The sequence below is a fragment of the Scyliorhinus canicula genome, chromosome 20 (assembly GCF_902713615.1).
Source record: "Scyliorhinus canicula chromosome 20, sScyCan1.1, whole genome shotgun sequence".
In the NCBI taxonomy this organism is placed as follows: Eukaryota; Metazoa; Chordata; class Chondrichthyes; order Carcharhiniformes; family Scyliorhinidae; genus Scyliorhinus; species Scyliorhinus canicula.
The window spans coordinates 27,250,920-27,262,730 of NC_052165.1; positions in this window are offsets into that span (position 1 = coordinate 27,250,920).

Here is an 11,811-nt window from a genome sequence, read left to right on the forward strand (position 1 = left end):
TGCTGCCTACTCACCCTGGCTGCCCTGAGCAGGTCGTGCAGTTTTTTCCTGCTCTGCAGGCCGGTCCGGATGCTGTTTCTCGTGGTGCTGACCGCCTCTGCCACCTGCACCCAGGCACGGCGAAAGGCGGCAACTGGCAGCCTCCTTCCCAGGCCGGAGTACAGGATGCACAAGGTAGCAGAAAGGGTTAATATGGGTAATGCTGTTGATGACGTATTCATGGACTTTCAGAGGGCACAAAAGACTTGTGAGAAAAGTTATCGCTCATGGAATAAAAGGGACAGTAGCAACATGGATACAAACTTAGCTGAAAAGTAGGAAGCAGAGTGGAATGAGCAATAGATATATTCCACACTAGAGGATGGTTTGTACTGACCCCAGGGGCCAGTATTGGGACTCTCACTTTCCTTGATATAATTAATGCTCTAGATCTTGGTGTGCAAGGGAAAATTTCAAAGTTTGCGTGTGACACAAAAATTGGAAGTATTGTAAACTTCGAAAACAACTGTGTAGAACATCCAAAGGACTTAGGCATGTTGGTGGAGTGGGCAGATAGGTGGCTGATGAAGTTCAATGCAGAAAGGTATAAGGTCACGCATTTTAGTAACAAGAACATGGAGAGACAATAAGGGTAAAATTCTTAGTGGGGTGCAGGAACTGAGGGACCTGGGTTTTTATATCATAGGTCATTGAATGTGACAGGACAGGTGGAGAGAGCAGTTAATAAAGCATGCAGTATTCTGTGCCTTATTAATAGGAGCAAGGAGGTTATGCTGAATTTATACAAGTCACTAGTTAGACCTCAGCTGGAATATTGTGTAACTTTCTGGGTGCCATACTGTAGGAAGAAGTGAACGCATTGGAGAGAGTACAGAAGAGGTTTTCAAGAATGGTTCCAGGAACAGGAAACTTCAGTTATGAGGAGACTGGAGCAGTTGGAACAGTTCTCATTGGAGAGAAGAAGGCTAAGAGGAGATTTGATAGAGATGCTCAAAATCATTGCCAACGAAGGCCGTTTTGGTCCAAGAATGCCCCAAGAAAAAAGGCCCTCACTCTCCGGAGCCTGTTGGAAGGGTGCCAGGCTTTCTTCCAATGCAGCAGATGACACCCTTACCACTGGTAAAATGCCTTTGGAAATGGGAAGAAGCCCTCCATTAGACATTTAAGTGGCTCAATTGGACCCGGGCAGATGGACCATCTGCCATGTTTTCTTCCTTTGGCAAAATGGCATGGCAGCGAGAAGGCGGGCACCCCCAAGACCATGTTGGCAGCCTTTCCACCTCTGACTCCATCCTCAAAGGACTCAGAAAATTACTGCAAAGGTCCCACAGTGAATTAAGCTGCTGTGGAGTTTAAAACAAGAAAATTCAATTATCCATCTAGGCTAGGTGAAAGGCATAAAATCTTTATCGGAACTTTACACAAATCGCAACATCTAAGCAAATAGTCCTCTCATGTTTGGCTTTTACTAATTGTAAATGTGTCAAATGGTTATTCTCCATTGGGACCTCACCGCGGCATTTTATTTCCCCGCTTCACCCTAAATGCTGAAACAGTTTGACCTGCCAAGTCATGGCATTTTACAGTGGCTATCAATGTTGTTCCAGCACTTTTGTGTGGGTCTTAATTTTGTCTTAATCTCTCACCCTAGCCACGAGATCAAATTGCCAGTCAGGTGACCTAGACAGAAACAAGTGAAATCGCCCAGTTGGAATATTCAAGTCTATATGTCAATCAAGCTCGGGGTTATAGACCTTCTGTTTGAGAAGCCAATGCTCCACTGTGGCCTGTTTTGTTTAAGTGATATATTTGTAGCAAAAGGGATTCAAATTGTTTATGTGTTGTGGTGATTTTTTTGTTGCATACCAAATTACAAAACATTTATTCGGTGTGGAACATATACTCTCTGCTTTCTCCACAACTGAATTATTTAATGATGCTGTAAGAACTGGGCAAATTGTTGTCCCGTAGAGGTTTTGCCTTGAGCAGCCAGTGGCCACATTGTAATGCGAAAAAAAATTGGAAGCCACATGCTGTGTAGTAAAATTGTCCTTAACAAATTGCTCTATTGTTAAAGTGATAGGAAGCCAAAGGTTACATGTAGGCTCATTTGAAAGTTGCCCACAGCTAAAGATACTGAAAAAAAAAATAAAGTGACATTGCCCTGCCTAAATTTTTCAACAGGCTACTGCTAATGTGAAAAATCACTTTCCATGCCTATTGCCTGTGGTAGTGCAAGGAGATTTTCTATGGTGCTTTGTTTAGTGGGATCTGTCACAGGGTTCTTTCTCTCGTGAATGGTGTGCAACTGAGCTCACCGAGAGCTTTCATCTGTAGAGAGTATGCAATCAGAACTTACTCTAAAAGGGCAAGAAGCAGAAGCCGACGGAAGTTGCTAATTGAAGTTAAATCGTAAAGTGTTCAGTGCATAATAGTTCATAATCAAGAAGTCTGTATTACATAGAAACAGCTATTGCCTTCCAGTGTTACAGGGGTCAGTGATGGCTTCGTCTGGAGATGTGAACCATACTCTGAGGCTTCAAGAATAAAAGAATTGAATAGAATTGAGACTATAATGTCCCAAAAAGAGTTTTGTCTGAGACCACTGACTATGCTTCGAAGAAGAGATTTTAAATGGGGGTTTGTTTCTGCTTTGATCGATCTGGTTTCGTGATTTTGGTCTATTTAATATACACATCGAACATGTTTAAAAGCTAACCGTCAAGGGGCAGCAAACAAAAGACCTAAAATACATTGATATAAAATAAATTGACTCGCATTGAGATAAGAATTTTTTAAAAAATGAATTTAGAGTACCCAATTATTTTTTTTTCCAATTAAGGGGGCAATTTCCAATTGACCTAACCTGCACATCTTTGAGTTGTGGGGGTGAAACCCACGCAGTCAGGGGGAGAATGTGCAAACTCAACATGGACAGTGACCCGGGGCTGGGATTGAACCCGATCCTCAGCGCCATAGGCAGCAGTGCTAACCATTACGCCACCGTACTGCCGTGGATAAGAATATTTTAAAATTTACTTAACCAGTTATGAAAATTAGCTGACATCAAATCGCAGTGACACGGGCTTATGATGTCTGAACGAACAAAGTTTCATGTGATTCTGGGAGTTTCAGGGTCACAATCTCTCCTTCATCCCCACAGAAATTGCACAATGGTGACCGTTGTTATTTTCATTATTATTGTCAACTGTCAGCCTTTAAAGATATTCATACAAGTACCTGAAAGGATTTCTGATATTTTAAATCTTTTACAGCGGTTTTATATGTGGAAACTTCTACTCAAATCTCTACCCTTCCTCCCACCTCCTGCTTATACATATATGTTTCTGCTTCATCCACAACTGGAGCGAATAACGAACAAATTGCAATCTGCCCTCCTGAAAAGTGATAGTTTTACACTATTTAACGTACAACACCCATCAGTGGACCCGTCAATCACTTGACTGATTCACTGTGTGGGATGCAGTGTCGGTGCATTGAATTCGCCGTGACACCAGACTGTTAATCTGGTAAATATTCTCAAGTGCAACCGCTGATAATGTGTGAGTATTTATTGTGTTTCGATGGAGTTCCAATGAGCTCTGAGGGTGAGAGTGAAACCTCTTGCCTTTTCACACTGTGCTCAAGACCCCTGAACTTTATGCACATTCAATCACAGACTGAGGGTAATGGAGCATGAGCTTAAGCTCAATAGACCTTGCATTAACACAAGAGCTGAGAATGTCACTAAACGCAAAGTTTTTTTAAAAAAGAAGAAAACACAAGAATTACCCTGTTTTGGATGCAAACGTTATCCTTTTAGAAAAGGAACATTTCTATTATAATACAGATGACTCCTGTTATTGTCGCTTTCAATTTGCCAGTCAATAAAGAGTCAATAGGCATGAAGTGACAATAAGAGGGATTCACGTCAATATGAGGCCATTTTCCTCAGAGAAACATTCAAGATAAGCCATTGAGCAACAGATATTTCACTTTTTGCTGTAATTACAATTGATACTCTCAAGATAGTTTTACCATTAAATGTGGCTGACAGGAAAGTGAAACTTTAGTAAATGGCAATATTTGCATGCCAATTTTATGCAAGTGAAGTGGAAATTGAGGGAAATTAACAATCAACGTGACATTGTAAGATAACATGTGAAGATAAACTAAACTAGGACTTCAGAAAGCGAGAAAGTCAGCGGGAAGTGGCAGATATACAGGTGCTAAATAATTGTGGACTGTAATTCACAGCAATGATACAGAACCTCACAGCAGAGAAGAAAGCTTATCAGTCCATTTTGTCATTTACTGGCTCTTTGAAAAGCTAACCAATTAATCCCATTCCCCAGCTTTTCCCCCATAGGTCTGCATAATTTTTTTCCTTTTCAACTCTATATCCAATTTTCTTCTGAAAGTTACTATTCAGCCTGCTTTCCACTGACCTATCAGTCATCCCATTTCAGGGGCGCGTTCGAATGGCCTCGTCACACCCGGCTCGGTGACACGACTAGGCTGTTAAATCTCACGAGAGGCATCTCACAAGATTTGCGACCCTTGGAACGCCTTGTGATATCTAACAAGATCTCACAAGACATCACAACCTGGATCTCGCCCTCGCTGGGGGAGATCCAGATATGCATATTTAAATTAGCCATTGGGCTTATTTAAATATGTCCATACCCTATTCTCCCGAGACACGGGAACGAATGTCTATGCCAGGGAGACCTCACTGTGGGGTCGTTTAGCACTGGTCCACACAAACATGGACCAGGTGTGACGGCAAGTGGGGGAGTCTCCCAGGCCATTGGAGATCCCTCAGTGGTCAGGGGCAGGGCGGAGTGGCACCCTGGTTCTCCCTCTGGCACCCAGGCACCTTGGCACTGCCGCCCTGGCACTGGCAGATTACCATCAGTAGTTATCACTGTTGCCTCACAGCCAGGGAACCCGATTCAATTCCAGCCTTGGGTGACTGAGTGGAGTTTGCACGTTCCTGTGTCTGCATGGGTTTTCTCTGGGTGCTCCGGTTTCCTCCCACCGTCCAAGGATGCGCAGGTTAGGTGAATTGACCATGCTAAACTGCCTAATAGTGCCCAGGGATGTGCAGGTTCGGTTACGGGGATAGGGTGAGTGGGCGTGTGGACCTAGGTAGGGTGCTCTTTTGAAGGGTTGGTGCTGACTCAATGGACCGAACGGCCTCCTTCTGCACTGTAGTGAGTCTATGAATCATAAAAGTAACTCATGCAAATTTCTTGGAGTCACAAAAATTTTACAATAATGCATTGACATGGATTTATGCCTAATGGTCAGGGCACATTGCAGACTCAATCACCTGATATCAGTAGTGCTATGAGTTCTGGAATTTAATAAAGATTTTTTTCTTGGCTGGATTATCCAGTCCCATCGTGGTGGGACTGACCATGGGAGGTTTGGCAGCGTCAAACGCCCATTGACTTTGATGGAACTGGGCTATCCCGGAGGTGGGCAGGGCCGGAAAATCCCCACCCCACGTTTCTTTAAACATTTTCTTGCCACTACACTTAACCAAAGTGGTGTCAGTCTCGGTACATCCTACATTTTTCAATGCCTTGGTGCCCCCTCACTTGTTCAAAAGGCGGAAGCAGCTGAAGCGACCTTCCCTCAGGATATATTCCCTCTGTTCTGGAGAATAACAGAAGAGTTAGAGGAGTCACTCTTGGAGGAGGCTCTCTAAGCTTGCATTGCCATGGCAGAAGCCATGTTTTATTCATCCACAGATGCGGACATCACTGGCAAGTGTTTACCATTGTGTTGCCACCTCTGCCAATATGATGGGTATACCTTGGGATGGAGTCTTGGACTTTGTCTTTAAGGTATGACTCTGTGAGTATGTCTATGCCAGGCTGTTTGGCTAGTCTGTGCGAAAGCGCTCCCAATTACTGCACAACTCCCCAGATATTAGTGAGGACTTTGCAGGGTCAAGTAAGCAGGATATGCATCTGCCACATCCAAATCCAAGGTCGGGTGATCTGTCTGAGTTTATTCCTATTATACGTTTTCCGCACAGTTTGGTACAACTGGTTTGCTAGGCCATTTCACTCAATCATATTGCTGTGGATCTGGAGTCACATATGGCTTTTTATTCCAGGTTCATTTTGCTCTTATGTTTTCTTTTGTGTAAAAATCTACTTTATTCGTAAAATATCTGAGAGGGTATTACAAAACATTTCAAAATGGCCATCACAGAAAGTGCAATAAGATTCAAGTTTTCTACATCGATCATGTTGCACTCTGGTGTGTTTCACTACAATCAAAGACATTTCAAAACGGTCTTTATAGAAAGTGCAAAGATATTTAAGTTGTCTACATTGATCATGTTGCACTCTGAGGCGCTCCAATATAATTGTGATACATGTAATATTCACTGTAAACATTCAGTGTGAGTCATACAGCCCTAGGGGGTTTTATACGATTCCCAGCCCCTCAGTTCAGTACGGCTGAAACGTCTCAGACTGCGACCTTTCCCCATTGCGCCTCTGTAGCGGCTGCCACAAGCTTTGGTGCATCCCTCAGGACGTCCTCCTGGGCTTTGGAATGTGCAAGTCTGCAACACTCAGTTGGGGACAACTTGTTGCACTGGAAGACCAGCACATTTTGGGCATTGAAAAGAGCCTCTTTCGCCGAGTTAATGATCCTCCAGCTGCAGTTGATATTTGTCTCGGTGTTCGTCCCAGCCACATTCATTTTATGAACAGAAATTAAATTCCTCAGCTGTCATCATGGGATTTTATCTCATGTTTCCGGATCATTAATCCAGGATTGCTAGCATAGTAATATAACCATTATATTATCATTCCCATTGACATTATCTCTCCTGGTGATGCTGAATTTACACTTGTTTTACACCAATTTTTAAGTTATAGAATAGACAAGTGTGTCCTGTGGGAAATTTTGATCCCCTCAGTACGATTATCACAGAAAGCCGCATATATTATGAAGCAATTACTGAGATCTAGGAAATTCTGAGGTGGTGGTCAGCCGATGGAAGCCTTGCTATCTATGTGTATGACTGAGAAGGCCATTTTAGGTTTAGTTTAATTAATATAGAACTCTAAAATGGGGTCAGCTGTGCCAACTGAGGAAGTAGTTAACAATTTGCTCATAGCTTTATATTGTCTCAGTTACACAATTGAGTAGGCAGATAGGAATTGAAATGTAGTCGTGGCAAAACATGAAGTATCGCATATAGGAAGAGGTAATAAGTTACGTGGATGTATAACAACAGGAATATGTTTAGCAAAAGGAAAATCAGGATGGGGTTTGTTATTGTAGGTTCATTCTTTGGGATGCTGTGATGAGGTTGACAGAAGAAAAAAACAAATCAAATGTTTGGATGGATAACTAGAATTGAAGAGTGTACCTCTACAGAGGTTGTATAATGCATGGGCCGCTGCATTTTGAAGGCTGAGTATAATTTGGGTCTTCATGGGGATATCATTACCTTGCAGAAGATGCAAAGAAGAACAACAGTAATCGTTCCAAAGTGAATGGAGATTAACTATGAGGAAGGATTAGATTGAGCAAAGCTCCACATGGCCATGAGAAGGTTAAAAGGGTGTCTTCATTGAGATACAAAATGTTAATTGTTCCAACACAGAATAGCATCTCTAAGCAGCAGGACCAGAGAGCTAAATTTTTAACCAGAGAAATGCCTTTACTTAAAGGATGCACGGTGGCACAGTGGTGAGCTCTGCTGCCTCATGGTGCAAAGGACCGGGTTCGATCCCGACCCTGGATCACTGTCTGTGTGGAGTTTGCACATTCTCCCCATGTCTGCATGGGTCTCAACCCCACAACCCAAAGATATACAGGATAGGTGGATTGGCCACGCTGAATTACCCCTTAATTAGAAAAAAAAGAATTGGGCACTTTAAATTTTAAGAGGATACGTCAAGGATGAGAAACATTTCGAATATTATGAAAATATCAATGGCAGTTTTGTGTATTTAAATGTAGTTTGATGCTGACTGGAGGAAGGGGAGTACTCAAAGGACAAAGGTGACTGGGTTATATAACCTCTCTTATCTTGGTCTTTGCTCATTTTGTATGATACAGCGCAGCAGACATTCAAAGATTTGGCAGCTCGATGGGCTAAATGCATCTTCCAACATTTTGTAATGCATTCGTTGCAGCATTTTTGATTACCTCTTATTTTCGGATACATAGGATGAGATTTTAACTCATTGAAAACCCATCCATTTACACAGAGTTAAAATCAGGTCCCATATATTTATATATTTCCAGTTGTGAGCTGACTGGTATTCTCTTATATATTTATGGTGTTTCTCGATTAAATTTTACCTGTGACAGTTTTCTACTTTCTGACTACCCTCTAAATGGCACAGACTTTCAGCGCTGTATTCTACCCTGGAACAGCTGTTTGATACAAATCTGCCTTTTCCCTGCAGATAACATCAAGCCAGTTCTTACACTGAACTGGTAATTTAATACTTGCTGACATGCGGGCAAATCCTATGTAAATCCTGAGATCACATTAAATTCAGATCAGCCTGATCTCAGTTGTTGTTGACCTTGCCAGATGCTGTTGCATAAATGGTAAAGAAACTAGTCATTTCTTACACCAGATTGACTGATTAGATGGAAAAAGGCGAGAATAATTTAACAATGGATTAAGAGGGCGGACGTTTAACACACAAAAGGGAAATCATGGATTTGATTTTCCACCCATAAACTGAAAGGATAAAATGTAGTTTGTTTGCCCATTTTGAATGGATAAGCAAGAGGTAGGAGTATTAATCCTGGCTTTTCTGATTGGCATTGGATTAAATAAATGAATATTCCCACCATTAATATAGCACCAATTGGAAAATCCAGCCATTAGTGACAATGTACCTTAATAGATGGAGTATAAAAGTAGGAAAGTCTTGCCACAACTGGACAGGGCATTAGATGCGAACACATCCAGAATATTGCATATAGTTTAGGTCTCCTTATTAAATAAGGCAAACAAATGCATTGGAGGCAGTTCAGAGAAGGTTCATTAGGTTGATCCCAAGGAAGAAGGGGTGGTCTAATGAGCAAAGATTGAACATGTAGGGCCTATACTCAGTGGAATTTAGAAGGAGAGGTTATCTTATTGAAACTCAAAAGATGCTTGAGGGGGTTCGGTAAGGTAGATGCTGAGGCTGTTTCCCCTCATGCGGGAACCTAGAACTAGGAGGCACAACTTCAAGATGAGGGGTCGCTCATTTATGTTGGAGCTGAGGGGGGTTGACTTCTCTCCCCTCCGAGCATCATGAAGCTTTGGAACTCTCTGCCTTGGAGAGCTGAGGAGACTGATTCGCTGAATATATTCCAGGCTTAGCTGGACAGTTTCTTGAACTATAGAGGGAGTCAGAGTTATGGGGAATGGGCAGGAAGTGGAGATAGGGCCAAGATCAGTTGAGCAATAAGGTTATCGGCAACTTCGTGGCAAAACCATTCATTTTGGCCGATTCATCAATCCCTTTTGAAGAGTTTATAATTGATCCACATACTGCACTGTGGTGAGTCTCTGCCGGTTCGATTTGACTCATACTTCCCAGGCATCGCTAGGCCCCTATATTGTTTTTAAAAAATGTTAGTACCCAATTCATTTTTTCCAATTAAGGGGCAATTTAGCATGTTCAATCCACCTACCCTGCACATTTTTGGGTTGTGGGGGCGAAACCCATGCAAACATGGGGAGAATGTGCAAACTCCACACGGACAGTGACCCAGAGGCAGGATCGAACCTGGGACCTCAGCCCCGTGAGGCTGCAGTGCTACCACTGTGCCACCGTGCTGCCCCTAGCCCGTCTCTATTGTGAGTGACTCTATGCATTTGTCTCTTCACACACCTCCATTGTTCCTGGAGTAACAATAGTGCATTTTTGTCTCCTGACAATTTAGCCCCCCGTCTATCCTTAGGTTGGATGGGCTTGAGAAGCCATGTGGTCCTGCTACTGTTCCTATTTCTATGCTTTTCTATTCTTATTTTTATAATCTTTATTGTCACAAGTAGGCTTACATTAAGACTGCAATGAAGTTACTTGAAAAACCCCTAGTCGCCACAATCCGGCGCCTGTTCGGGTACACAGAGGGAGAATTCAGAATGTTCAAATTACTGAACAACACCTCTTTCGGGACTTATGGGAGGAAACCGGAGCAGACACGGGGAGAATGTGCATAATGTACTATTGGTAATTATTTGAATGTTAAAAAATAGCTTTTTAATAATAACGATCTTTACAAGTGTCAGAAATGGGCTTACATTAACACTACAATGAAGTTTACTGTGAAAATTTCCTAGTCACCTCACTCCGGCACCTGTTCACTCCGGCACCTGTTCGGGTACACTGAGGGAGAATTCAGAATGTCCAATTCACCTAACGGCACGTCTTTCGGGACTGATGGGAAAAAACCGGCATCTCCGAAGGAAACCCGCCGCAGACACAGGGAGAACCTGCAGACTCCGCACAGACAGTGACCCAAGCCGGGAATTGAACCCGGGTACTGGGTGCTGTGAAGTAAAAGTGCTAACCACTGTGCTACCGTGCTGCTTTTGCGGTTACCAGAAACGAGGCAAGTATCGGCAAACATTGCAATATCAGTCAGGCTGGTTACAATAAACGCTGGCAGCACCGTGCTAAGACATGAACTGCATCAACTGAACGTCATTAGCTGAAAACTCAATGGAAGGAATTATTCTAAGGGAACAAAGGTTGTCCACACAGAAACAGGTGCAAGAAGCATAATTGGAAAATGGTTTAAATTCTGTGATCCATGTGGGCGGCCACTAATCCATATCAGCAGAATAGTTTGTGGGTGAGACCCGAAGGAAACAAGAAGCCAGCGCAGAAATGAAGATTTTCCTGAGTGATATTGCACTACTTTCAGAGAGAGAAAAATAACTGAGTCATTCTTCAAACAGAACATACTCCAACTTGCCTTTCCTTCTTTAGCTCCTTAGGGGGTATTCATTTAGTATCGAACGAGCCCTGCAAATCAAGATAGTTTCAAAATATAACTGAAAGTTCATTTTCATCCTTCAACAAGCTACATTTTTTAATCCCTCTTTAATTTTGTACTTTACTTCTGGTTTCATTCCGGCAAAAACGTTTAAGATTTGATGCATACTTTGACCGGTGATGTTTGCTGCCTTTCAGAGTGACACATTAAAATAACTTACAGTTTGTCAAATACTGTATTGCGTATAAACTGCAGTCACTCAATCAGAGATTGCATTGAATTACACTGCCACCTGGTGGTGTAAACTGACAACAAAAGTCTCAATCAGCTTTTTGAGGCACTGCGAAATGAAATGAAAATCACTTATTGTCACAAGTAGGCTTTAAATGAAGTTACTGTGAAAAGCCCCGTCGCCACATTCTGACGCATGTTCGGGGAGGCCGGTACGGAATTGAACTGTGCTGCTGGCCTGCCTTGATCTGCTTTAAAAGCTAGCTATTTAGCCCTGTGCTAAACCAGCCCCTCAAATCTGATTGAGACTTTTGTTGTCAGTTTACACCACCAGGCGGCAGTGTAATTCAATGCAATCTCTTATTGAGTGACTGCAGTTTATATGCAATACAGTATTTGTGTAATGAACTCCAATTGGCTTTATTGGTTGGCCAATTGGAGTATGAGCTCCCTCAATGATAGCTCATTGAGGGGGCCCATATAATCACCTGTGTAGGCTTTGTGAGCAGTCTTAAGCTGACTGGACTGCTAGCAGCACTGTTTGTAGGTGCTCCTGTAATATCGTTATTGTAAATAAATATTGGTGTG